The 25,369-nt window shown below is 46.6% G+C and overlaps 15 non-coding genes and 1 pseudogene across 15 annotated transcripts; all 16 read left to right on the top strand.

The window, feature by feature from the left end:
- Positions 1-1,044: 1,044 nt before the first annotated feature.
- LOC142287148 (U2 spliceosomal RNA) lies at positions 1,045-1,235 on the top strand. The gene has a single exon (XR_012748156.1). It is a non-coding gene; the product is annotated as a U2 spliceosomal RNA (small nuclear RNA).
- A 1,387-nt stretch (positions 1,236-2,622) lies between these two features.
- LOC142287147 (U2 spliceosomal RNA) lies at positions 2,623-2,813 on the top strand. Its single transcript, XR_012748155.1, has one exon. It is a non-coding gene; the product is annotated as a U2 spliceosomal RNA (small nuclear RNA).
- A 1,387-nt stretch (positions 2,814-4,200) lies between these two features.
- Positions 4,201-4,391, top strand: LOC142287146 (U2 spliceosomal RNA). The gene has a single exon (XR_012748154.1). It is a non-coding gene; the product is annotated as a U2 spliceosomal RNA (small nuclear RNA).
- A 1,387-nt stretch (positions 4,392-5,778) lies between these two features.
- On the top strand, positions 5,779-5,969 carry LOC142287145 (U2 spliceosomal RNA). The gene has a single exon (XR_012748153.1). It is a non-coding gene; the product is annotated as a U2 spliceosomal RNA (small nuclear RNA).
- Positions 5,970-7,356: 1,387 nt separating this feature from the next.
- Positions 7,357-7,547, top strand: LOC142287144 (U2 spliceosomal RNA). Its single transcript, XR_012748152.1, has one exon. It is a non-coding gene; the product is annotated as a U2 spliceosomal RNA (small nuclear RNA).
- A 1,387-nt stretch (positions 7,548-8,934) lies between these two features.
- On the top strand, positions 8,935-9,125 carry LOC142287143 (U2 spliceosomal RNA). Its single transcript, XR_012748151.1, has one exon. It is a non-coding gene; the product is annotated as a U2 spliceosomal RNA (small nuclear RNA).
- A 1,387-nt stretch (positions 9,126-10,512) lies between these two features.
- Positions 10,513-10,703, top strand: LOC142287141 (U2 spliceosomal RNA). Its single transcript, XR_012748150.1, has one exon. It is a non-coding gene; the product is annotated as a U2 spliceosomal RNA (small nuclear RNA).
- A 1,387-nt stretch (positions 10,704-12,090) lies between these two features.
- LOC142287140 (U2 spliceosomal RNA) lies at positions 12,091-12,217 on the top strand (annotated as a pseudogene).
- Positions 12,218-12,817: 600 nt separating this feature from the next.
- Positions 12,818-13,013, top strand: LOC142287137 (U2 spliceosomal RNA). The gene has a single exon (XR_012748149.1). It is a non-coding gene; the product is annotated as a U2 spliceosomal RNA (small nuclear RNA).
- Positions 13,014-14,400: 1,387 nt separating this feature from the next.
- Positions 14,401-14,591, top strand: LOC142287129 (U2 spliceosomal RNA). Its single transcript, XR_012748143.1, has one exon. It is a non-coding gene; the product is annotated as a U2 spliceosomal RNA (small nuclear RNA).
- Positions 14,592-15,979: 1,388 nt separating this feature from the next.
- LOC142287118 (U2 spliceosomal RNA) lies at positions 15,980-16,170 on the top strand. The gene has a single exon (XR_012748132.1). It is a non-coding gene; the product is annotated as a U2 spliceosomal RNA (small nuclear RNA).
- Positions 16,171-17,557: 1,387 nt separating this feature from the next.
- Positions 17,558-17,748, top strand: LOC142287187 (U2 spliceosomal RNA). The gene has a single exon (XR_012748191.1). It is a non-coding gene; the product is annotated as a U2 spliceosomal RNA (small nuclear RNA).
- A 1,387-nt stretch (positions 17,749-19,135) lies between these two features.
- Positions 19,136-19,326, top strand: LOC142287175 (U2 spliceosomal RNA). Its single transcript, XR_012748180.1, has one exon. It is a non-coding gene; the product is annotated as a U2 spliceosomal RNA (small nuclear RNA).
- A 1,387-nt stretch (positions 19,327-20,713) lies between these two features.
- LOC142287162 (U2 spliceosomal RNA) lies at positions 20,714-20,904 on the top strand. Its single transcript, XR_012748169.1, has one exon. It is a non-coding gene; the product is annotated as a U2 spliceosomal RNA (small nuclear RNA).
- A 1,387-nt stretch (positions 20,905-22,291) lies between these two features.
- On the top strand, positions 22,292-22,482 carry LOC142287151 (U2 spliceosomal RNA). The gene has a single exon (XR_012748158.1). It is a non-coding gene; the product is annotated as a U2 spliceosomal RNA (small nuclear RNA).
- Positions 22,483-23,869: 1,387 nt separating this feature from the next.
- Positions 23,870-24,060, top strand: LOC142287112 (U2 spliceosomal RNA). Its single transcript, XR_012748126.1, has one exon. It is a non-coding gene; the product is annotated as a U2 spliceosomal RNA (small nuclear RNA).
- The last annotated feature ends 1,309 nt before the right edge of the window (positions 24,061-25,369 follow it).

The raw sequence follows: 25,369 nt of genomic DNA, 5'->3' as shown, positions 1-25,369 counted from the left end.
CTGGTGCGATCTCTCCGCTTCCACTCCAAAGAAAGTTACCTGTTTATTCCTATCATGCATTGGTTTTTGGGGTTTTCTTTGAGTAATGATGATCTCTTTAGTAGTCTGTTGGCGCCCTCTCCTGGAGGAATAGTTTGCTTGCTCTTGGACATTCTAAAAGAGAGGTCATGATAGACATTGAGCTTCTGAGCTCAATTGGGGACAGTCATGGGTGATGAATGTTTGCAACCTACTGCGAAGCCTCATACCGCAATATAAGGAACGTCAAATACTAAGAAAGGGCGGCCTATGAAAGAATTACTACTTTCAATAAGTACACTTAAACGGCTAATTGGGAATAGAAAAACTGTAAAAAGCCCTCTGAGAAAGCCCCCCTCTAACCTTTGATAGTAAGCTTTTCTGTAGTCTGCCTGTTGATGTATTTTCCGTTTGAACTGTGCACAACATGAAGAGACGGAACACTGGCGGCTTGTCACAATGCCCCCCGATGACATCACAATAGCGCTGCTGCCTAGAAAACAAGCTGCGCAGAAGAAGTTGTTCTTTGGGTGGGAGGGTGGGCTAGTGGAAGGAGGGGGCAATCTCTTTTTTTCCCGGGTGGTAGGGGGATGACAGGAGAAGGGAAGCGGGTGGTGAGAAAGGTACAGAGGGCAGGGTTTGGGGGCTGGGAAGGAAAGGGAAAAGATTAGGGTTTGGGGATGATGAAAGGGCTTTCTACGGGTAAGGATGGCAAAGGGTGGCAGTGACGGAAAGTCAGGCAACCTGTCCTGTCCGTCTTTTTGTATCGTGAATTGGAAAGACTGCAAGGGGGAGGGGAGTTGCTTGCGCCCTAAAGGAGGAGTTATTCAGATTCATTGCAGTGGGCGGCGGCTGCAAAACGCACCATTCTTCTTGTTTTGGCTCTGCAAAGCAGCCTTTTCAAGGGTTGGCTTGGGTGACAAAATGTCTTGTGTAGGCGTGGGTTTGTCTCCCTCTCGCTCTCTCTCCCTAAGATGTGTCCGGCATAGGCCAGGGTGCCACTCGAGGCCCAAACCAATTCTGGTTATCGCTTCTCGGCCTTTTGGCTAAGATCAAGTGTAGTATCTGTTCTTATCAGTTTAATATCTGATACGTCCCCTATCTGGGGACCATATATTAAATGGATTTTTAGAACAGGGAGATGGAAAAAGAGCTTGCTCTGTCCACTCCACGCATTGACCTGGTATTGCAGTACCTCCAGGAACGGTGCACCCCTTCTTAACCCAGTTTCCAAAAGCAGAACTCAATTCACCTGATTCATATTAGCCCGATTTAATGAATTGGAAGAAAGCATACGTCTTCATATGCACCTCAATTTGGCCCATTCACTTTTCACACTTCCTCCTTTTGTTTTTTATCTTTCACACTTTTGACTTTCTTTATTCATCCAAATAGCAAACTCATCACCACTCAACCTGACCAACTCGGCTATGTCCCCGTGCTGCAGTTCTCTGTCTTATCTAGATCATTTGCAATTGAATGGAATAGATCCCTTTTGGACAAAGTGGATTCACCTGCTGCTGCAGTGACCACAGGTGTGATAACATCTAGAATTGGCATCTGGTGCGATCTCTCCGCTTCCACTCCAAAGAAAGTTACCTGTTTATTCCTATCATGCATTGGTTTTTGGGGTTTTCTTTGAGTAATGATGATCTCTTTAGTAGTCTGTTGGCGCCCTCTCCTGGAGGAATAGTTTGCTTGCTCTTGGACATTCTAAAAGAGAGGTCATGATAGACATTGAGCTTCTGAGCTCAATTGGGGACAGTCATGGGTGATGAATGTTTGCAACCTACTGCGAAGCCTCATACCGCAATATAAGGAACGTCAAATACTAAGAAAGGGCGGCCTATGAAAGAATTACTACTTTCAATAAGTACACTTAAACGGCTAATTGGGAATAGAAAAACTGTAAAAAGCCCTCTGAGAAAGCCCCCCTCTAACCTTTGATAGTAAGCTTTTCTGTAGTCTGCCTGTTGATGTATTTTCCGTTTGAACTGTGCACAACATGAAGAGACGGAACACTGGCGGCTTGTCACAATGCCCCCCGATGACATCACAATAGCGCTGCTGCCTAGAAAACAAGCTGCGCAGAAGAAGTTGTTCTTTGGGTGGGAGGGTGGGCTAGTGGAAGGAGGGGGCAATCTCTTTTTTTCCCGGGTGGTAGGGGGATGACAGGAGAAGGGAAGCGGGTGGTGAGAAAGGTACAGAGGGCAGGGTTTGGGGGCTGGGAAGGAAAGGGAAAAGATTAGGGTTTGGGGATGATGAAAGGGCTTTCTACGGGTAAGGATGGCAAAGGGTGGCAGTGACGGAAAGTCAGGCAACCTGTCCTGTCCGTCTTTTTGTATCGTGAATTGGAAAGACTGCAAGGGGGAGGGGAGTTGCTTGCGCCCTAAAGGAGGAGTTATTCAGATTCATTGCAGTGGGCGGCGGCTGCAAAACGCACCATTCTTCTTGTTTTGGCTCTGCAAAGCAGCCTTTTCAAGGGTTGGCTTGGGTGACAAAATGTCTTGTGTAGGCGTGGGTTTGTCTCCCTCTCGCTCTCTCTCCCTAAGATGTGTCCGGCATAGGCCAGGGTGCCACTCGAGGCCCAAACCAATTCTGGTTATCGCTTCTCGGCCTTTTGGCTAAGATCAAGTGTAGTATCTGTTCTTATCAGTTTAATATCTGATACGTCCCCTATCTGGGGACCATATATTAAATGGATTTTTAGAACAGGGAGATGGAAAAAGAGCTTGCTCTGTCCACTCCACGCATTGACCTGGTATTGCAGTACCTCCAGGAACGGTGCACCCCTTCTTAACCCAGTTTCCAAAAGCAGAACTCAATTCACCTGATTCATATTAGCCCGATTTAATGAATTGGAAGAAAGCATACGTCTTCATATGCACCTCAATTTGGCCCATTCACTTTTCACACTTCCTCCTTTTGTTTTTTATCTTTCACACTTTTGACTTTCTTTATTCATCCAAATAGCAAACTCATCACCACTCAACCTGACCAACTCGGCTATGTCCCCGTGCTGCAGTTCTCTGTCTTATCTAGATCATTTGCAATTGAATGGAATAGATCCCTTTTGGACAAAGTGGATTCACCTGCTGCTGCAGTGACCACAGGTGTGATAACATCTAGAATTGGCATCTGGTGCGATCTCTCCGCTTCCACTCCAAAGAAAGTTACCTGTTTATTCCTATCATGCATTGGTTTTTGGGGTTTTCTTTGAGTAATGATGATCTCTTTAGTAGTCTGTTGGCGCCCTCTCCTGGAGGAATAGTTTGCTTGCTCTTGGACATTCTAAAAGAGAGGTCATGATAGACATTGAGCTTCTGAGCTCAATTGGGGACAGTCATGGGTGATGAATGTTTGCAACCTACTGCGAAGCCTCATACCGCAATATAAGGAACGTCAAATACTAAGAAAGGGCGGCCTATGAAAGAATTACTACTTTCAATAAGTACACTTAAACGGCTAATTGGGAATAGAAAAACTGTAAAAAGCCCTCTGAGAAAGCCCCCCTCTAACCTTTGATAGTAAGCTTTTCTGTAGTCTGCCTGTTGATGTATTTTCCGTTTGAACTGTGCACAACATGAAGAGACGGAACACTGGCGGCTTGTCACAATGCCCCCCGATGACATCACAATAGCGCTGCTGCCTAGAAAACAAGCTGCGCAGAAGAAGTTGTTCTTTGGGTGGGAGGGTGGGCTAGTGGAAGGAGGGGGCAATCTCTTTTTTTCCCGGGTGGTAGGGGGATGACAGGAGAAGGGAAGCGGGTGGTGAGAAAGGTACAGAGGGCAGGGTTTGGGGGCTGGGAAGGAAAGGGAAAAGATTAGGGTTTGGGGATGATGAAAGGGCTTTCTACGGGTAAGGATGGCAAAGGGTGGCAGTGACGGAAAGTCAGGCAACCTGTCCTGTCCGTCTTTTTGTATCGTGAATTGGAAAGACTGCAAGGGGGAGGGGAGTTGCTTGCGCCCTAAAGGAGGAGTTATTCAGATTCATTGCAGTGGGCGGCGGCTGCAAAACGCACCATTCTTCTTGTTTTGGCTCTGCAAAGCAGCCTTTTCAAGGGTTGGCTTGGGTGACAAAATGTCTTGTGTAGGCGTGGGTTTGTCTCCCTCTCGCTCTCTCTCCCTAAGATGTGTCCGGCATAGGCCAGGGTGCCACTCGAGGCCCAAACCAATTCTGGTTATCGCTTCTCGGCCTTTTGGCTAAGATCAAGTGTAGTATCTGTTCTTATCAGTTTAATATCTGATACGTCCCCTATCTGGGGACCATATATTAAATGGATTTTTAGAACAGGGAGATGGAAAAAGAGCTTGCTCTGTCCACTCCACGCATTGACCTGGTATTGCAGTACCTCCAGGAACGGTGCACCCCTTCTTAACCCAGTTTCCAAAAGCAGAACTCAATTCACCTGATTCATATTAGCCCGATTTAATGAATTGGAAGAAAGCATACGTCTTCATATGCACCTCAATTTGGCCCATTCACTTTTCACACTTCCTCCTTTTGTTTTTTATCTTTCACACTTTTGACTTTCTTTATTCATCCAAATAGCAAACTCATCACCACTCAACCTGACCAACTCGGCTATGTCCCCGTGCTGCAGTTCTCTGTCTTATCTAGATCATTTGCAATTGAATGGAATAGATCCCTTTTGGACAAAGTGGATTCACCTGCTGCTGCAGTGACCACAGGTGTGATAACATCTAGAATTGGCATCTGGTGCGATCTCTCCGCTTCCACTCCAAAGAAAGTTACCTGTTTATTCCTATCATGCATTGGTTTTTGGGGTTTTCTTTGAGTAATGATGATCTCTTTAGTAGTCTGTTGGCGCCCTCTCCTGGAGGAATAGTTTGCTTGCTCTTGGACATTCTAAAAGAGAGGTCATGATAGACATTGAGCTTCTGAGCTCAATTGGGGACAGTCATGGGTGATGAATGTTTGCAACCTACTGCGAAGCCTCATACCGCAATATAAGGAACGTCAAATACTAAGAAAGGGCGGCCTATGAAAGAATTACTACTTTCAATAAGTACACTTAAACGGCTAATTGGGAATAGAAAAACTGTAAAAAGCCCTCTGAGAAAGCCCCCCTCTAACCTTTGATAGTAAGCTTTTCTGTAGTCTGCCTGTTGATGTATTTTCCGTTTGAACTGTGCACAACATGAAGAGACGGAACACTGGCGGCTTGTCACAATGCCCCCCGATGACATCACAATAGCGCTGCTGCCTAGAAAACAAGCTGCGCAGAAGAAGTTGTTCTTTGGGTGGGAGGGTGGGCTAGTGGAAGGAGGGGGCAATCTCTTTTTTTCCCGGGTGGTAGGGGGATGACAGGAGAAGGGAAGCGGGTGGTGAGAAAGGTACAGAGGGCAGGGTTTGGGGGCTGGGAAGGAAAGGGAAAAGATTAGGGTTTGGGGATGATGAAAGGGCTTTCTACGGGTAAGGATGGCAAAGGGTGGCAGTGACGGAAAGTCAGGCAACCTGTCCTGTCCGTCTTTTTGTATCGTGAATTGGAAAGACTGCAAGGGGGAGGGGAGTTGCTTGCGCCCTAAAGGAGGAGTTATTCAGATTCATTGCAGTGGGCGGCGGCTGCAAAACGCACCATTCTTCTTGTTTTGGCTCTGCAAAGCAGCCTTTTCAAGGGTTGGCTTGGGTGACAAAATGTCTTGTGTAGGCGTGGGTTTGTCTCCCTCTCGCTCTCTCTCCCTAAGATGTGTCCGGCATAGGCCAGGGTGCCACTCGAGGCCCAAACCAATTCTGGTTATCGCTTCTCGGCCTTTTGGCTAAGATCAAGTGTAGTATCTGTTCTTATCAGTTTAATATCTGATACGTCCCCTATCTGGGGACCATATATTAAATGGATTTTTAGAACAGGGAGATGGAAAAAGAGCTTGCTCTGTCCACTCCACGCATTGACCTGGTATTGCAGTACCTCCAGGAACGGTGCACCCCTTCTTAACCCAGTTTCCAAAAGCAGAACTCAATTCACCTGATTCATATTAGCCCGATTTAATGAATTGGAAGAAAGCATACGTCTTCATATGCACCTCAATTTGGCCCATTCACTTTTCACACTTCCTCCTTTTGTTTTTTATCTTTCACACTTTTGACTTTCTTTATTCATCCAAATAGCAAACTCATCACCACTCAACCTGACCAACTCGGCTATGTCCCCGTGCTGCAGTTCTCTGTCTTATCTAGATCATTTGCAATTGAATGGAATAGATCCCTTTTGGACAAAGTGGATTCACCTGCTGCTGCAGTGACCACAGGTGTGATAACATCTAGAATTGGCATCTGGTGCGATCTCTCCGCTTCCACTCCAAAGAAAGTTACCTGTTTATTCCTATCATGCATTGGTTTTTGGGGTTTTCTTTGAGTAATGATGATCTCTTTAGTAGTCTGTTGGCGCCCTCTCCTGGAGGAATAGTTTGCTTGCTCTTGGACATTCTAAAAGAGAGGTCATGATAGACATTGAGCTTCTGAGCTCAATTGGGGACAGTCATGGGTGATGAATGTTTGCAACCTACTGCGAAGCCTCATACCGCAATATAAGGAACGTCAAATACTAAGAAAGGGCGGCCTATGAAAGAATTACTACTTTCAATAAGTACACTTAAACGGCTAATTGGGAATAGAAAAACTGTAAAAAGCCCTCTGAGAAAGCCCCCCTCTAACCTTTGATAGTAAGCTTTTCTGTAGTCTGCCTGTTGATGTATTTTCCGTTTGAACTGTGCACAACATGAAGAGACGGAACACTGGCGGCTTGTCACAATGCCCCCCGATGACATCACAATAGCGCTGCTGCCTAGAAAACAAGCTGCGCAGAAGAAGTTGTTCTTTGGGTGGGAGGGTGGGCTAGTGGAAGGAGGGGGCAATCTCTTTTTTTCCCGGGTGGTAGGGGGATGACAGGAGAAGGGAAGCGGGTGGTGAGAAAGGTACAGAGGGCAGGGTTTGGGGGCTGGGAAGGAAAGGGAAAAGATTAGGGTTTGGGGATGATGAAAGGGCTTTCTACGGGTAAGGATGGCAAAGGGTGGCAGTGACGGAAAGTCAGGCAACCTGTCCTGTCCGTCTTTTTGTATCGTGAATTGGAAAGACTGCAAGGGGGAGGGGAGTTGCTTGCGCCCTAAAGGAGGAGTTATTCAGATTCATTGCAGTGGGCGGTGGCTGCAAAACGCACCATTCTTCTTGTTTTGGCTCTGCAAAGCAGCCTTTTCAAGGGTTGGCTTGGGTGACAAAATGTCTTGTGTAGGCGTGGGTTTGTCTCCCTCTCGCTCTCTCTCCCTAAGATGTGTCCGGCATAGGCCAGGGTGCCACTCGAGGCCCAAACCAATTCTGGTTATCGCTTCTCGGCCTTTTGGCTAAGATCAAGTGTAGTATCTGTTCTTATCAGTTTAATATCTGATACGTCCCCTATCTGGGGACCATATATTAAATGGATTTTTAGAACAGGGAGATGGAAAAAGAGCTTGCTCTGTCCACTCCACGCATTGACCTGGTATTGCAGTACCTCCAGGAACGGTGCACCCCTTCTTAACCCAGTTTCCAAAAGCAGAACTCAATTCACCTGATTCATATTAGCCCGATTTAATGAATTGGAAGAAAGCATACGTCTTCATATGCACCTCAATTTGGCCCATTCACTTTTCACACTTCCTCCTTTTGTTTTTTATCTTTCACACTTTTGACTTTCTTTATTCATCCAAATAGCAAACTCATCACCACTCAACCTGACCAACTCGGCTATGTCCCCGTGCTGCAGTTCTCTGTCTTATCTAGATCATTTGCAATTGAATGGAATAGATCCCTTTTGGACAAAGTGGATTCACCTGCTGCTGCAGTGACCACAGGTGTGATAACATCTAGAATTGGCATCTGGTGCGATCTCTCCGCTTCCACTCCAAAGAAAGTTACCTGTTTATTCCTATCATGCATTGGTTTTTGGGGTTTTCTTTGAGTAATGATGATCTCTTTAGTAGTCTGTTGGCGCCCTCTCCTGGAGGAATAGTTTGCTTGCTCTTGGACATTCTAAAAGAGAGGTCATGATAGACATTGAGCTTCTGAGCTCAATTGGGGACAGTCATGGGTGATGAATGTTTGCAACCTACTGCGAAGCCTCATACCGCAATATAAGGAACGTCAAATACTAAGAAAGGGCGGCCTATGAAAGAATTACTACTTTCAATAAGTACACTTAAACGGCTAATTGGGAATAGAAAAACTGTAAAAAGCCCTCTGAGAAAGCCCCCCTCTAACCTTTGATAGTAAGCTTTTCTGTAGTCTGCCTGTTGATGTATTTTCCGTTTGAACTGTGCACAACATGAAGAGACGGAACACTGGCGGCTTGTCACAATGCCCCCCGATGACATCACAATAGCGCTGCTGCCTAGAAAACAAGCTGCGCAGAAGAAGTTGTTCTTTGGGTGGGAGGGTGGGCTAGTGGAAGGAGGGGGCAATCTCTTTTTTTCCCGGGTGGTAGGGGGATGACAGGAGAAGGGAAGCGGGTGGTGAGAAAGGTACAGAGGGCAGGGTTTGGGGGCTGGGAAGGAAAGGGAAAAGATTAGGGTTTGGGGATGATGAAAGGGCTTTCTACGGGTAAGGATGGCAAAGGGTGGCAGTGACGGAAAGTCAGGCAACCTGTCCTGTCCGTCTTTTTGTATCGTGAATTGGAAAGACTGCAAGGGGGAGGGGAGTTGCTTGCGCCCTAAAGGAGGAGTTATTCAGATTCATTGCAGTGGGCGGCGGCTGCAAAACGCACCATTCTTCTTGTTTTGGCTCTGCAAAGCAGCCTTTTCAAGGGTTGGCTTGGGTGACAAAATGTCTTGTGTAGGCGTGGGTTTGTCTCCCTCTCGCTCTCTCTCCCTAAGATGTGTCCGGCATAGGCCAGGGTGCCACTCGAGGCCCAAACCAATTCTGGTTATCGCTTCTCGGCCTTTTGGCTAAGATCAAGTGTAGTATCTGTTCTTATCAGTTTAATATCTGATACGTCCCCTATCTGGGGACCATATATTAAATGGATTTTTAGAACAGGGAGATGGAAAAAGAGCTTGCTCTGTCCACTCCACGCATTGACCTGGTATTGCAGTACCTCCAGGAACGGTGCACCCCTTCTTAACCCAGTTTCCAAAAGCAGAACTCAATTCACCTGATTCATATTAGCCCGATTTAATGAATTGGAAGAAAGCATACGTCTTCATATGCACCTCAATTTGGCCCATTCACTTTTCACACTTCCTCCTTTTGTTTTTTATCTTTCACACTTTTGACTTTCTTTATTCATCCAAATAGCAAACTCATCACCACTCAACCTGACCAACTCGGCTATGTCCCCGTGCTGCAGTTCTCTGTCTTATCTAGATCATTTGCAATTGAATGGAATAGATCCCTTTTGGACAAAGTGGATTCACCTGCTGCTGCAGTGACCACAGGTGTGATAACATCTAGAATTGGCATCTGGTGCGATCTCTCCGCTTCCACTCCAAAGAAAGTTACCTGTTTATTCCTATCATGCATTGGTTTTTGGGGTTTTCTTTGAGTAATGATGATCTCTTTAGTAGTCTGTTGGCGCCCTCTCCTGGAGGAATAGTTTGCTTGCTCTTGGACATTCTAAAAGAGAGGTCATGATAGACATTGAGCTTCTGAGCTCAATTGGGGACAGTCATGGGTGATGAATGTTTGCAACCTACTGCGAAGCCTCATACCGCAATATAAGGAACGTCAAATACTAAGAAAGGGCGGCCTATGAAAGAATTACTACTTTCAATAAGTACACTTAAACGGCTAATTGGGAATAGAAAAACTGTAAAAAGCCCTCTGAGAAAGCCCCCCTCTAACCTTTGATAGTAAGCTTTTCTGTAGTCTGCCTGTTGATGTATTTTCCGTTTGAACTGTGCACAACATGAAGAGACGGAACACTGGCGGCTTGTCACAATGCCCCCCGATGACATCACAATAGCGCTGCTGCCTAGAAAACAAGCTGCGCAGAAGAAGTTGTTCTTTGGGTGGGAGGGTGGGCTAGTGGAAGGAGGGGGCAATCTCTTTTTTTCCCGGGTGGTAGGGGGATGACAGGAGAAGGGAAGCGGGTGGTGAGAAAGGTACAGAGGGCAGGGTTTGGGGGCTGGGAAGGAAAGGGAAAAGATTAGGGTTTGGGGATGATGAAAGGGCTTTCTACGGGTAAGGATGGCAAAGGGTGGCAGTGACGGAAAGTCAGGCAACCTGTCCTGTCCGTCTTTTTGTATCGTGAATTGGAAAGACTGCAAGGGGGAGGGGAGTTGCTTGCGCCCTAAAGGAGGAGTTATTCAGATTCATTGCAGTGGGCGGCGGCTGCAAAACGCACCATTCTTCTTGTTTTGGCTCTGCAAAGCAGCCTTTTCAAGGGTTGGCTTGGGTGACAAAATGTCTTGTGTAGGCGTGGGTTTGTCTCCCTCTCGCTCTCTCTCCCTAAGATGTGTCCGGCATAGGCCAGGGTGCCACTCGAGGCCCAAACCAATTCTGGTTATCGCTTCTCGGCCTTTTGGCTAAGATCAAGTGTAGTATCTGTTCTTATCAGTTTAATATCTGATACGTCCCCTATCTGGGGACCATATATTAAATGGATTTTTAGAACAGGGAGATGGAAAAAGAGCTTGCTCTGTCCACTCCACGCATTGACCTGGTATTGCAGTACCTCCAGGAACGGTGCACCCCTTCTTAACCCAGTTTCCAAAAGCAGAACTCAATTCACCTGATTCATATTAGCCCGATTTAATGAATTGGAAGAAAGCATACGTCTTCATATGCACCTCAATTTGGCCCATTCACTTTTCACACTTCCTCCTTTTGTTTTTTATCTTTCACACTTTTGACTTTCTTTATTCATCCAAATAGCAAACTCATCACCACTCAACCTGACCAACTCGGCTATGTCCCCGTGCTGCAGTTCTCTGTCTTATCTAGATCATTTGCAATTGAATGGAATAGATCCCTTTTGGACAAAGTGGATTCACCTGCTGCTGCAGTGACCACAGGTGTGATAACATCTAGAATTGGCATCTGGTGCGATCTCTCCGCTTCCACTCCAAAGAAAGTTACCTGTTTATTCCTATCATGCATTGGTTTTTGGGGTTTTCTTTGAGTAATGATGATCTCTTTAGTAGTCTGTTGGCGCCCTCTCCTGGAGGAATAGTTTGCTTGCTCTTGGACATTCTAAAAGAGAGGTCATGATAGACATTGAGCTTCTGAGCTCAATTGGGGACAGTCATGGGTGATGAATGTTTGCAACCTACTGCGAAGCCTCATACCGCAATATAAGGAACGTCAAATACTAAGAAAGGGCGGCCTATGAAAGAATTACTACTTTCAATAAGTACACTTAAACGGCTAATTGGGAATAGAAAAACTGTAAAAAGCCCTCTGAGAAAGCCCCCCTCTAACCTTTGATAGTAAGCTTTTCTGTAGTCTGCCTGTTGATGTATTTTCCGTTTGAACTGTGCACAACATGAAGAGACGGAACACTGGCGGCTTGTCACAATGCCCCCCGATGACATCACAATAGCGCTGCTGCCTAGAAAACAAGCTGCGCAGAAGAAGTTGTTCTTTGGGTGGGAGGGTGGGCTAGTGGAAGGAGGGGGCAATCTCTTTTTTTCCCGGGTGGTAGGGGGATGACAGGAGAAGGGAAGCGGGTGGTGAGAAAGGTACAGAGGGCAGGGTTTGGGGGCTGGGAAGGAAAGGGAAAAGATTAGGGTTTGGGGATGATGAAAGGGCTTTCTACGGGTAAGGATGGCAAAGGGTGGCAGTGACGGAAAGTCAGGCAACCTGTCCTGTCCGTCTTTTTGTATCGTGAATTGGAAAGACTGCAAGGGGGAGGGGAGTTGCTTGCGCCCTAAAGGAGGAGTTATTCAGATTCATTGCAGTGGGCGGCGGCTGCAAAACGCACCATTCTTCTTGTTTTGGCTCTGCAAAGCAGCCTTTTCAAGGGTTGGCTTGGGTGACAAAATGTCTTGTGTAGGCGTGGGTTTGTCTCCCTCTCGCTCTCTCTCCCTAAGATGTGTCCGGCATAGGCCAGGGTGCCACTCGAGGCCCAAACCAATTCTGGTTATCGCTTCTCGGCCTTTTGGCTAAGATCAAGTGTAGTATCTGTGAGGCTCGGCAGATGCAATGCACACTGGAAGGTTGCGCTTGCTAGTACTCTTGATGTATAGTATATTCATCTAGAGGAAAACATGGCCCTACCAGGATCGAGGCTATTAGACTGAGTAAGTGTGGGGGCTATGGTGCAATGTGCCCCAGGACTGACGACCCTGGAGTGAGTCTGAGCTTGCTGGCTTGGGACCCCGGCGAGCCTTGGGCTCTGTAGCACACCGTACCTTGCCCTTTCATACTTTCTGAGCATATTGCTCTATCCCGGCCTTCTGGCTAGGAAGGGAAATTTTTATAATCATGGTCGGAGGTCCGTTCAGCTTTGGGCTGAGAAACCAACACCCGGTTGGAGGTCCGGGTCAGCTTCGGCTGAGAAACCAACACCCGGTTGGAGGTCCGGTTAGCCTTGGGCTGAGAAACCAACACCGGTTGACGGTCCGGGCAGTTTCGGCTGCGAAACCAACAACTAGTAGCTCTCTACTCCACTTGGGTAAGATGCCTGGGTGGACGCTGGGAGCAACGACAAGGCTCAACCAGGCTTCGGCTTGGGGGAGCACCGAAGATCCCTGACCCTTGCTGTGGCCTTCTGGCTCGGAGGGACGGGGTTGATTTTTGGGGACCCTCTCCTCACGGAGGGGTCCACACGAATCCTAGCCTTTGCACTGTTTTTGGTGTGACTTCGGTCATGCATTTTTTGCGGTGCTTTGGAAAGCTTCATTAAATCAAAATCTGTTCTTATCAGTTTAATATCTGATACGTCCCCTATCTGGGGACCATATATTAAATGGATTTTTAGAACAGGGAGATGGAAAAAGAGCTTGCTCTGTCCACTCCACGCATTGACCTGGTATTGCAGTACCTCCAGGAACGGTGCACCCCTTCTTAACCCAGTTTCCAAAAGCAGAACTCAATTCACCTGATTCATATTAGCCCGATTTAATGAATTGGAAGAAAGCATACGTCTTCATATGCACCTCAATTTGGCCCATTCACTTTTCACACTTCCTCCTTTTGTTTTTTATCTTTCACACTTTTGACTTTCTTTATTCATCCAAATAGCAAACTCATCACCACTCAACCTGACCAACTCGGCTATGTCCCCGTGCTGCAGTTCTCTGTCTTATCTAGATCATTTGCAATTGAATGGAATAGATCCCTTTTGGACAAAGTGGATTCACCTGCTGCTGCAGTGACCACAGGTGTGATAACATCTAGAATTGGCATCTGGTGCGATCTCTCCGCTTCCACTCCAAAGAAAGTTACCTGTTTATTCCTATCATGCATTGGTTTTTGGGGTTTTCTTTGAGTAATGATGATCTCTTTAGTAGTCTGTTGGCGCCCTCTCCTGGAGGAATAGTTTGCTTGCTCTTGGACATTCTAAAAGAGAGGTCATGATAGACATTGAGCTTCTGAGCTCAATTGGGGACAGTCATGGGTGATGAATGTTTGCAACCTACTGCGAAGCCTCATACCGCAATATAAGGAACGTCAAATACTAAGAAAGGGCGGCCTATGAAAGAATTACTACTTTCAATAAGTACACTTAAACGGCTAATTGGGAATAGAAAAACTGTAAAAAGCCCTCTGAGAAAGCCCCCCTCTAACCTTTGATAGTAAGCTTTTCTGTAGTCTGCCTGTTGATGTATTTTCCGTTTGAACTGTGCACAACATGAAGAGACGGAACACTGGCGGCTTGTCACAATGCCCCCCGATGACATCACAATAGCGCTGCTGCCTAGAAAACAAGCTGCGCAGAAGAAGTTGTTCTTTGGGTGGGAGGGTGGGCTAGTGGAAGGAGGGGGCAATCTCTTTTTTTCCCGGGTGGTAGGGGGATGACAGGAGAAGGGAAGCGGGTGGTGAGAAAGGTACAGAGGGCAGGGTTTGGGGGCTGGGAAGGAAAGGGAAAAGATTAGGGTTTGGGGATGATGAAAGGGCTTTCTACGGGTAAGGATGGCAAAGGGTGGCAGTGACGGAAAGTCAGGCAACCTGTCCTGTCCGTCTTTTTGTATCGTGAATTGGAAAGACTGCAAGGGGGAGGGGAGTTGCTTGCGCCCTAAAGGAGGAGTTATTCAGATTCATTGCAGTGGGCGGCGGCTGCAAAACGCACCATTCTTCTTGTTTTGGCTCTGCAAAGCAGCCTTTTCAAGGGTTGGCTTGGGTGACAAAATGTCTTGTGTAGGCGTGGGTTTGTCTCCCTCTCGCTCTCTCTCCCTAAGATGTGTCCGGCATAGGCCAGGGTGCCACTCGAGGCCCAAACCAATTCTGGTTATCGCTTCTCGGCCTTTTGGCTAAGATCAAGTGTAGTATCTGTTCTTATCAGTTTAATATCTGATACGTCCCCTATCTGGGGACCATATATTAAATGGATTTTTAGAACAGGGAGATGGAAAAAGAGCTTGCTCTGTCCACTCCACGCATTGACCTGGTATTGCAGTACCTCCAGGAACGGTGCACCCCTTCTTAACCCAGTTTCCAAAAGCAGAACTCAATTCACCTGATTCATATTAGCCCGATTTAATGAATTGGAAGAAAGCATACGTCTTCATATGCACCTCAATTTGGCCCATTCACTTTTCACACTTCCTCCTTTTGTTTTTTATCTTTCACACTTTTGACTTTCTTTATTCATCCAAATAGCAAACTCATCACCACTCAACCTGACCAACTCGGCTATGTCCCCGTGCTGCAGTTCTCTGTCTTATCTAGATCATTTGCAATTGAATGGAATAGATCCCTTTTGGACAAAGTGGATTCACCTGCTGCTGCAGTGACCACAGGTGTGATAACATCTAGAATTGGCATCTGGTGCGATCTCTCCGCTTCCACTCCAAAGAAAGTTACCTGTTTATTCCTATCATGCATTGGTTTTTGGGGTTTTCTTTGAGTAATGATGATCTCTTTAGTAGTCTGTTGGCGCCCTCTCCTGGAGGAATAGTTTGCTTGCTCTTGGACATTCTAAAAGAGAGGTCATGATAGACATTGAGCTTCTGAGCTCAATTGGGGACAGTCATGGGTGATGAATGTTTGCAACCTACTGCGAAGCCTATATACCGCAATATAAGGAACGTCAAATACTAAGAAAGGGCGGCCTATGAAAGAATTACTACTTTCAATAAGTACACTTAAACGGCTAATTGGGAATAGAAAAACTGTAAAAAGCCCTCTGAGAAAGCCCCCCTCTAACCTTTGATAGTAAGCTTTTCTGTAGTCTGCCTGTTGATGTATTTTCCGTTTGAACTGTGCACAACATGAAGAGACGGAACACTGGCGGCTTGTCACAATGCCCCCCGATGACATCACAATAGCGCTGCTGCCTAGAAAACAAGCTGCGCAGAAGAAGTTGTTCTTTGGGTGGGAGGGTGGGCTAGTGGAAGGAGGGGGCAATCTCTTTTTTTCCCGGGTGGTAGGGGGATGACAGGAGAAGGGAAGCGGGTGGTGAGAAAGGTACAGAGGGCAGGGTTTGGGGGCTGGGAAGGAAAGGGAAAAGATTAGGGTTTGGGGATGATGAAAGGGCTTTCTACGGGTAAGGATGGCAAAGGGTGGCAGTGACGGAAAGTCAGGCAACCTGTCCTGTCCGTCTTTTTGTATCGTGAATTGGAAAGACTGCAAGGGGGAGGGGAGTTGCTTGCGCCCTAAAGGAGGAGTTATTCAGATTCATTGCAGTGGGCGGCGGCTGCAAAACGCACCATTCTTCTTGTTTTGGCTCTGCAAAGCAGCCTTTTCAAGGGTTGGCTTGGGTGACAAAATGTCTTGTGTAGGCGTGGGTTTGTCTCCCTCTCGCTCTCTCTCCCTAAGATGTGTCCGGCATAGGCCAGGGTGCCACTCGAGGCCCAAACCAATTCTGGTTATCGCTTCTCGGCCTTTTGGCTAAGATCAAGTGTAGTATCTGTTCTTATCAGTTTAATATCTGATACGTCCCCTATCTGGGGACCATATATTAAATGGATTTTTAGAACAGGGAGATGGAAAAAGAGCTTGCTCTGTCCACTCCACGCATTGACCTGGTATTGCAGTACCTCCAGGAACGGTGCACCCCTTCTTAACCCAGTTTCCAAAAGCAGAACTCAATTCACCTGATTCATATTAGCCCGATTTAATGAATTGGAAGAAAGCATACGTCTTCATATGCACCTCAATTTGGCCCATTCACTTTTCACACTTCCTCCTTTTGTTTTTTATCTTTCACACTTTTGACTTTCTTTATTCATCCAAATAGCAAACTCATCACCACTCAACCTGACCAACTCGGCTATGTCCCCGTGCTGCAGTTCTCTGTCTTATCTAGATCATTTGCAATTGAATGGAATAGATCCCTTTTGGACAAAGTGGATTCACCTGCTGCTGCAGTGACCACAGGTGTGATAACATCTAGAATTGGCATCTGGTGCGATCTCTCCGCTTCCACTCCAAAGAAAGTTACCTGTTTATTCCTATCATGCATTGGTTTTTGGGGTTTTCTTTGAGTAATGATGATCTCTTTAGTAGTCTGTTGGCGCCCTCTCCTGGAGGAATAGTTTGCTTGCTCTTGGACATTCTAAAAGAGAGGTCATGATAGACATTGAGCTTCTGAGCTCAATTGGGGACAGTCATGGGTGATGAATGTTTGCAACCTACTGCGAAGCCTCATACCGCAATATAAGGAACGTCAAATACTAAGAAAGGGCGGCCTATGAAAGAATTACTACTTTCAATAAGTACACTTAAACGGCTAATTGGGAATAGAAAAACTGTAAAAAGCCCTCTGAGAAAGCCCCCCTCTAACCTTTGATAGTAAGCTTTTCTGTAGTCTGCCTGTTGATGTATTTTCCGTTTGAACTGTGCACAACATGAAGAGACGGAACACTGGCGGCTTGTCACAATGCCCCCCGATGACATCACAATAGCGCTGCTGCCTAGAAAACAAGCTGCGCAGAAGAAGTTGTTCTTTGGGTGGGAGGGTGGGCTAGTGGAAGGAGGGGGCAATCTCTTTTTTTCCCGGGTGGTAGGGGGATGACAGGAGAAGGGAAGCGGGTGGTGAGAAAGGTACAGAGGGCAGGGTTTGGGGGCTGGGAAGGAAAGGGAAAAGATTAGGGTTTGGGGATGATGAAAGGGCTTTCTACGGGTAAGGATGGCAAAGGGTGGCAGTGACGGAAAGTCAGGCAACCTGTCCTGTCCGTCTTTTTGTATCGTGAATTGGAAAGACTGCAAGGGGGAGGGGAGTTGCTTGCGCCCTAAAGGAGGAGTTATTCAGATTCATTGCAGTGGGCGGCGGCTGCAAAACGCACCATTCTTCTTGTTTTGGCTCTGCAAAGCAGCCTTTTCAAGGGTTGGCTTGGGTGACAAAATGTCTTGTGTAGGCGTGGGTTTGTCTCCCTCTCGCTCTCTCTCCCTAAGATGTGTCCGGCATAGGCCAGGGTGCCACTCGAGGCCCAAACCAATTCTGGTTATCGCTTCTCGGCCTTTTGGCTAAGATCAAGTGTAGTATCTGTTCTTATCAGTTTAATATCTGATACGTCCCCTATCTGGGGACCATATATTAAATGGATTTTTAGAACAGGGAGATGGAAAAAGAGCTTGCTCTGTCCACTCCACGCATTGACCTGGTATTGCAGTACCTCCAGGAACGGTGCACCCCTTCTTAACCCAGTTTCCAAAAGCAGAACTCAATTCACCTGATTCATATTAGCCCGATTTAATGAATTGGAAGAAAGCATACGTCTTCATATGCACCTCAATTTGGCCCATTCACTTTTCACACTTCCTCCTTTTGTTTTTTATCTTTCACACTTTTGACTTTCTTTATTCATCCAAATAGCAAACTCATCACCACTCAACCTGACCAACTCGGCTATGTCCCCGTGCTGCAGTTCTCTGTCTTATCTAGATCATTTGCAATTGAATGGAATAGATCCCTTTTGGACAAAGTGGATTCACCTGCTGCTGCAGTGACCACAGGTGTGATAACATCTAGAATTGGCATCTGGTGCGATCTCTCCGCTTCCACTCCAAAGAAAGTTACCTGTTTATTCCTATCATGCATTGGTTTTTGGGGTTTTCTTTGAGTAATGATGATCTCTTTAGTAGTCTGTTGGCGCCCTCTCCTGGAGGAATAGTTTGCTTGCTCTTGGACATTCTAAAAGAGAGGTCATGATAGACATTGAGCTTCTGAGCTCAATTGGGGACAGTCATGGGTGATGAATGTTTGCAACCTACTGCGAAGCCTCATACCGCAATATAAGGAACGTCAAATACTAAGAAAGGGCGGCCTATGAAAGAATTACTACTTTCAATAAGTACACTTAAACGGCTAATTGGGAATAGAAAAACTGTAAAAAGCCCTCTGAGAAAGCCCCCCTCTAACCTTTGATAGTAAGCTTTTCTGTAGTCTGCCTGTTGATGTATTTTCCGTTTGAACTGTGCACAACATGAAGAGACGGAACACTGGCGGCTTGTCACAATGCCCCCCGATGACATCACAATAGCGCTGCTGCCTAGAAAACAAGCTGCGCAGAAGAAGTTGTTCTTTGGGTGGGAGGGTGGGCTAGTGGAAGGAGGGGGCAATCTCTTTTTTTCCCGGGTGGTAGGGGGATGACAGGAGAAGGGAAGCGGGTGGTGAGAAAGGTACAGAGGGCAGGGTTTGGGGGCTGGGAAGGAAAGGGAAAAGATTAGGGTTTGGGGATGATGAAAGGGCTTTCTACGGGTAAGGATGGCAAAGGGTGGCAGTGACGGAAAGTCAGGCAACCTGTCCTGTCCGTCTTTTTGTATCGTGAATTGGAAAGACTGCAAGGGGGAGGGGAGTTGCTTGCGCCCTAAAGGAGGAGTTATTCAGATTCATTGCAGTGGGCGGCGGCTGCAAAACGCACCATTCTTCTTGTTTTGGCTCTGCAAAGCAGCCTTTTCAAGGGTTGGCTTGGGTGACAAAATGTCTTGTGTAGGCGTGGGTTTGTCTCCCTCTCGCTCTCTCTCCCTAAGATGTGTCCGGCATAGGCCAGGGTGCCACTCGAGGCCCAAACCAATTCTGGTTATCGCTTCTCGGCCTTTTGGCTAAGATCAAGTGTAGTATCTGTTCTTATCAGTTTAATATCTGATACGTCCCCTATCTGGGGACCATATATTAAATGGATTTTTAGAACAGGGAGATGGAAAAAGAGCTTGCTCTGTCCACTCCACGCATTGACCTGGTATTGCAGTACCTCCAGGAACGGTGCACCCCTTCTTAACCCAGTTTCCAAAAGCAGAACTCAATTCACCTGATTCATATTAGCCCGATTTAATGAATTGGAAGAAAGCATACGTCTTCATATGCACCTCAATTTGGCCCATTCACTTTTCACACTTCCTCCTTTTGTTTTTTATCTTTCACACTTTTGACTTTCTTTATTCATCCAAATAGCAAACTCATCACCACTCAACCTGACCAACTCGGCTATGTCCCCGTGCTGCAGTTCTCTGTCTTATCTAGATCATTTGCAATTGAATGGAATAGATCCCTTTTGGACAAAGTGGATTCACCTGCTGCTGCAGTGACCACAGGTGTGATAACATCTAGAATTGGCATCTGGTGCGATCTCTCCGCTTCCACTCCAAAGAAAGTTACCTGTTTATTCCTATCATGCATTGGTTTTTGGGGTTTTCTTTGAGTAATGATGATCTCTTTAGTAGTCTGTTGGCGCCCTCTCCTGGAGGAATAGTTTGCTTGCTCTTGGACATTCTAAAAGAGAGGTCATGATAGACATTGAGCTTCTGAGCTCAATTGGGGACAGTCATGGGTGATGAATGTTTGCAACCTACTGCGAAGCCTCATACCGCAATATAAGGAACGTCAAATACTAAGAAAGGGCGGCCTATGAAAGAATTACTACTTTCAATAAGTACACTTAAACGGCTAATTGGGAATAGAAAAACTGTAAAAAGCCCTCTGAGAAAGCCCCCCTCTAACCTTTGATAGTAAGCTTTTCTGTAGTCTGCCTGTTGATGTATTTTCCGTTTGAACTGTGCACAACATGAAGAGACGGAACACTGGCGGCTTGTCACAATGCCCCCCGATGACATCACAATAGCGCTGCTGCCTAGAAAACAAGCTGCGCAGAAGAAGTTGTTCTTTGGGTGGGAGGGTGGGCTAGTGGAAGGAGGGGGCAATCTCTTTTTTTCCCGGGTGGTAGGGGGATGACAGGAGAAGGGAAGCGGGTGGTGAGAAAGGTACAGAGGGCAGGGTTTGGGGGCTGGGAAGGAAAGGGAAAAGATTAGGGTTTGGGGATGATGAAAGGGCTTTCTACGGGTAAGGATGGCAAAGGGTGGCAGTGACGGAAAGTCAGGCAACCTGTCCTGTCCGTCTTTTTGTATCGTGAATTGGAAAGACTGCAAGGGGGAGGGGAGTTGCTTGCGCCCTAAAGGAGGAGTTATTCAGATTCATTGCAGTGGGCGGCGGCTGCAAAACGCACCATTCTTCTTGTTTTGGCTCTGCAAAGCAGCCTTTTCAAGGGTTGGCTTGGGTGACAAAATGTCTTGTGTAGGCGTGGGTTTGTCTCCCTCTCGCTCTCTCTCCCTAAGATGTGTCCGGCATAGGCCAGGGTGCCACTCGAGGCCCAAACCAATTCTGGTTATCGCTTCTCGGCCTTTTGGCTAAGATCAAGTGTAGTATCTGTTCTTATCAGTTTAATATCTGATACGTCCCCTATCTGGGGACCATATATTAAATGGATTTTTAGAACAGGGAGATGGAAAAAGAGCTTGCTCTGTCCACTCCACGCATTGACCTGGTATTGCAGTACCTCCAGGAACGGTGCACCCCTTCTTAACCCAGTTTCCAAAAGCAGAACTCAATTCACCTGATTCATATTAGCCCGATTTAATGAATTGGAAGAAAGCATACGTCTTCATATGCACCTCAATTTGGCCCATTCACTTTTCACACTTCCTCCTTTTGTTTTTTATCTTTCACACTTTTGACTTTCTTTATTCATCCAAATAGCAAACTCATCACCACTCAACCTGACCAACTCGGCTATGTCCCCGTGCTGCAGTTCTCTGTCTTATCTAGATCATTTGCAATTGAATGGAATAGATCCCTTTTGGACAAAGTGGATTCACCTGCTGCTGCAGTGACCACAGGTGTGATAACATCTAGAATTGGCATCTGGTGCGATCTCTCCGCTTCCACTCCAAAGAAAGTTACCTGTTTATTCCTATCATGCATTGGTTTTTGGGGTTTTCTTTGAGTAATGATGATCTCTTTAGTAGTCTGTTGGCGCCCTCTCCTGGAGGAATAGTTTGCTTGCTCTTGGACATTCTAAAAGAGAGGTCATGATAGACATTGAGCTTCTGAGCTCAATTGGGGACAGTCATGGGTGATGAATGTTTGCAACCTACTGCGAAGCCTCATACCGCAATATAAGGAACGTCAAATACTAAGAAAGGGCGGCCTATGAAAGAATTACTACTTTCAATAAGTACACTTAAACGGCTAATTGGGAATAGAAAAACTGTAAAAAGCCCTCTGAGAAAGCCCCCCTCTAACCTTTGATAGTAAGCTTTTCTGTAGTCTGCCTGTTGATGTATTTTCCGTTTGAACTGTGCACAACATGAAGAGACGGAACACTGGCGGCTTGTCACAATGCCCCCCGATGACATCACAATAGCGCTGCTGCCTAGAAAACAAGCTGCGCAGAAGAAGTTGTTCTTTGGGTGGGAGGGTGGGCTAGTGGAAGGAGGGGGCAATCTCTTTTTTTCCCGGGTGGTAGGGGGATGACAGGAGAAGGGAAGCGGGTGGTGAGAAAGGTACAGAGGGCAGGGTTTGGGGGCTGGGAAGGAAAGGGAAAAGATTAGGGTTTGGGGATGATGAAAGGGCTTTCTACGGGTAAGGATGGCAAAGGGTGGCAGTGACGGAAAGTCAGGCAACCTGTCCTGTCCGTCTTTTTGTATCGTGAATTGGAAAGACTGCAAGGGGGAGGGGAGTTGCTTGCGCCCTAAAGGAGGAGTTATTCAGATTCATTGCAGTGGGCGGCGGCTGCAAAACGCACCATTCTTCTTGTTTTGGCTCTGCAAAGCAGCCTTTTCAAGGGTTGGCTTGGGTGACAAAATGTCTTGTGTAGGCGTGGGTTTGTCTCCCTCTCGCTCTCTCTCCCTAAGATGTGTCCGGCATAGGCCAGGGTGCCACTCGAGGCCCAAACCAATTCTGGTTATCGCTTCTCGGCCTTTTGGCTAAGATCAAGTGTAGTATCTGTTCTTATCAGTTTAATATCTGATACGTCCCCTATCTGGGGACCATATATTAAATGGATTTTTAGAACAGGGAGATGGAAAAAGAGCTTGCTCTGTCCACTCCACGCATTGACCTGGTATTGCAGTACCTCCAGGAACGGTGCACCCCTTCTTAACCCAGTTTCCAAAAGCAGAACTCAATTCACCTGATTCATATTAGCCCGATTTAATGAATTGGAAGAAAGCATACGTCTTCATATGCACCTCAATTTGGCCCATTCACTTTTCACACTTCCTCCTTTTGTTTTTTATCTTTCACACTTTTGACTTTCTTTATTCATCCAAATAGCAAACTCATCACCACTCAACCTGACCAACTCGGCTATGTCCCCGTGCTGCAGTTCTCTGTCTTATCTAGATCATTTGCAATTGAATGGAATAGATCCCTTTTGGACAAAGTGGATTCACCTGCTGCTGCAGTGACCACAGGTGTGATAACATCTAGAATTGGCATCTGGTGCGATCTCTCCGCTTCCACTCCAAAGAAAGTTACCTGTTTATTCCTATCATGCATTGGTTTTTGGGGTTTTCTTTGAGTAATGATGATCTCTTTAGTAGTCTGTTGGCGCCCTCTCCTGGAGGAATAGTTTGCTTGCTCTTGGACATTCTAAAAGAGAGGTCATGATAGACATTGAGCTTCTGAGCTCAATTGGGGACAGTCATGGGTGATGAATGTTTGCAACCTACTGCGAAGCCTCATACCGCAATATAAGGAACGTCAAATACTAAGAAAGGGCGGCCTATGAAAGAATTACTACTTTCAATAAGTACACTTAAACGGCTAATTGGGAATAGAAAAACTGTAAAAAGCCCTCTGAGAAAGCCCCCCTCTAACCTTTGATAGTAAGCTTTTCTGTAGTCTGCCTGTTGATGTATTTTCCGTTTGAACTGTGCACAACATGAAGAGACGGAACACTGGCGGCTTGTCACAATGCCCCCCGATGACATCACAATAGCGCTGCTGCCTAGAAAACAAGCTGCGCAGAAGAAGTTGTTCTTTGGGTGGGAGGGTGGGCTAGTGGAAGGAGGGGGCAATCTCTTTTTTTCCCGGGTGGTAGGGGGATGACAGGAGAAGGGAAGCGGGTGGTGAGAAAGGTACAGAGGGCAGGGTTTGGGGGCTGGGAAGGAAAGGGAAAAGATTAGGGTTTGGGGATGATGAAAGGGCTTTCTACGGGTAAGGATGGCAAAGGGTGGCAGTGACGGAAAGTCAGGCAACCTGTCCTGTCCGTCTTTTTGTATCGTGAATTGGAAAGACTGCAAGGGGGAGGGGAGTTGCTTGCGCCCTAAAGGAGGAGTTATTCAGATTCATTGCAGTGGGCGGCGGCTGCAAAACGCACCATTCTTCTTGTTTTGGCTCTGCAAAGCAGCCTTTTCAAGGGTTGGCTTGGGTGACAAAATGTCTTGTGTAGGCGTGGGTTTGTCTCCCTCTCGCTCTCTCTCCCTAAGATGTGTCCGGCATAGGCCAGGGTGCCACTCGAGGCCCAAACCAATTCTGGTTATCGCTTCTCGGCCTTTTGGCTAAGATCAAGTGTAGTATCTGTTCTTATCAGTTTAATATCTGATACGTCCCCTATCTGGGGACCATATATTAAATGGATTTTTAGAACAGGGAGATGGAAAAAGAGCTTGCTCTGTCCACTCCACGCATTGACCTGGTATTGCAGTACCTCCAGGAACGGTGCACCCCTTCTTAACCCAGTTTCCAAAAGCAGAACTCAATTCACCTGATTCATATTAGCCCGATTTAATGAATTGGAAGAAAGCATACGTCTTCATATGCACCTCAATTTGGCCCATTCACTTTTCACACTTCCTCCTTTTGTTTTTTATCTTTCACACTTTTGACTTTCTTTATTCATCCAAATAGCAAACTCATCACCACTCAACCTGACCAACTCGGCTATGTCCCCGTGCTGCAGTTCTCTGTCTTATCTAGATCATTTGCAATTGAATGGAATAGATCCCTTTTGGACAAAGTGGATTCACCTGCTGCTGCAGTGACCACAGGTGTGATAACATCTAGAATTGGCATCTGGTGCGATCTCTCCGCTTCCACTCCAAAGAAAGTTACCTGTTTATTCCTATCATGCATTGGTTTTTGGGGTTTTCTTTGAGTAATGATGATCTCTTTAGTAGTCTGTTGGCGCCCTCTCCTGGAGGAATAGTTTGCTTGCTCTTGGACATTCTAAAAGAGAGGTCATGATAGACATTGAGCTTCTGAGCTCAATTGGGGACAGTCATGGGTGATGAATGTTTGCAACCTACTGCGAAGCCTCATACCGCAATATAAGGAACGTCAAATACTAAGAAAGGGCGGCCTATGAAAGAATTACTACTTTCAATAAGTACACTTAAACGGCTAATTGGGAATAGAAAAACTGTAAAAAGCCCTCTGAGAAAGCCCCCCTCTAACCTTTGATAGTAAGCTTTTCTGTAGTCTGCCTGTTGATGTATTTTCCGTTTGAACTGTGCACAACATGAAGAGACGGAACACTGGCGGCTTGTCACAATGCCCCCCGATGACATCACAATAGCGCTGCTGCCTAGAAAACAAGCTGCGCAGAAGAAGTTGTTCTTTGGGTGGGAGGGTGGGCTAGTGGAAGGAGGGGGCAATCTCTTTTTTTCCCGGGTGGTAGGGGGATGACAGGAGAAGGGAAGCGGGTGGTGAGAAAGGTACAGAGGGCAGGGTTTGGGGGCTGGGAAGGAAAGGGAAAAGATTAGGGTTTGGGGATGATGAAAGGGCTTTCTACGGGTAAGGATGGCAAAGGGTGGCAGTGACGGAAAGTCAGGCAACCTGTCCTGTCCGTCTTTTTGTATCGTGAATTGGAAAGACTGCAAGGGGGAGGGGAGTTGCTTGCGCCCTAAAGGAGGAGTTATTCAGATTCATTGCAGTGGGCGGCGGCTGCAAAACGCACCATTCTTCTTGTTTTGGCTCTGCAAAGCAGCCTTTTCAAGGGTTGGCTTGGGTGACAAAATGTCTTGTGTAGGCGTGGGTTTG

Source organism: Anomaloglossus baeobatrachus, unplaced genomic scaffold (genome assembly GCF_048569485.1).
Source record: "Anomaloglossus baeobatrachus isolate aAnoBae1 unplaced genomic scaffold, aAnoBae1.hap1 Scaffold_711, whole genome shotgun sequence".
Lineage (NCBI taxonomy): Eukaryota > Metazoa > Chordata > Amphibia > Anura > Aromobatidae > Anomaloglossus > Anomaloglossus baeobatrachus.
The sequence above is the reverse complement of the archived record's forward strand: the minus strand, read 5'-3'. Positions and strand labels throughout refer to the sequence as shown.